The sequence below is a fragment of the Etheostoma spectabile genome, unplaced genomic scaffold (genome assembly GCF_008692095.1).
Source record: "Etheostoma spectabile isolate EspeVRDwgs_2016 unplaced genomic scaffold, UIUC_Espe_1.0 scaffold280, whole genome shotgun sequence".
Taxonomy (NCBI): domain Eukaryota; kingdom Metazoa; phylum Chordata; class Actinopteri; order Perciformes; family Percidae; genus Etheostoma; species Etheostoma spectabile.
Genome location: NW_022605578.1, coordinates 1,030,046 through 1,030,815, shown reverse-complemented (window position 1 = coordinate 1,030,815; position 770 = coordinate 1,030,046).

The window sequence follows — 770 nt, the reverse complement described above, 5'->3', positions numbered from 1 at the left end:
CCCCAACAATCAGCACCATGGCTTCTTCTAAGCAGTTGTCTAGAAAACTGAAACTGAAAATAGCTGACGCTCACAAAGCAGGAGAAGGCTAGAAGAAAGCAAAAGGTTCTCAGATGCAAATATCCCCTGTTCGGAATGTAATTAAGAAATGTCAGTCATCAGGTACAGTGGAAGTTGAAGGAAGATCTGGAAGACCAAGAAAAATATCAGACAAAACAGCTTGATGTATTGTGAGAAAAGCAAGTCCAAACCCACGTCTGACTGCACAATCATCCAGAAAGACCTGGAATACACTGGAGTTGTGGTACACCATTCCAATATAAAGAGATCATCAGAAGAAAAACCTCTTCTATGTCATCCCCAACAAAATTAAGAATTTGAAGTTTGCAAATGAACATATAGACAAGCCTGATGCATTGTGGGAACAAGATCTGTGGACCGATGAGGTTAAAATAGAACTTTTTGGCCGAAATGAGCAAAGGTATGTTTTGAGAAGAAAATGAATGAAAAGAACCTCTGTCCAACTGTTAAGCATGGGGGGGGGGGCAGTCATGCTTTGGGGTTGTGTTGAAGCCAGTGGCACAGGGAATATTTCACGAGTAGAAGGAAAAATGGAATAAAAATTTCAGCAAATTTATGATGAACTTGATGCCATCTGTGCAAAAGCTGAAGTTAAAGAGAGGACGGATAACAAAGGGATAATGATCCTAAACACACCTCAAACTCCACGGTGGATTACTTTAAGAGGTGTAAACTGAAGGTTTTGCCAT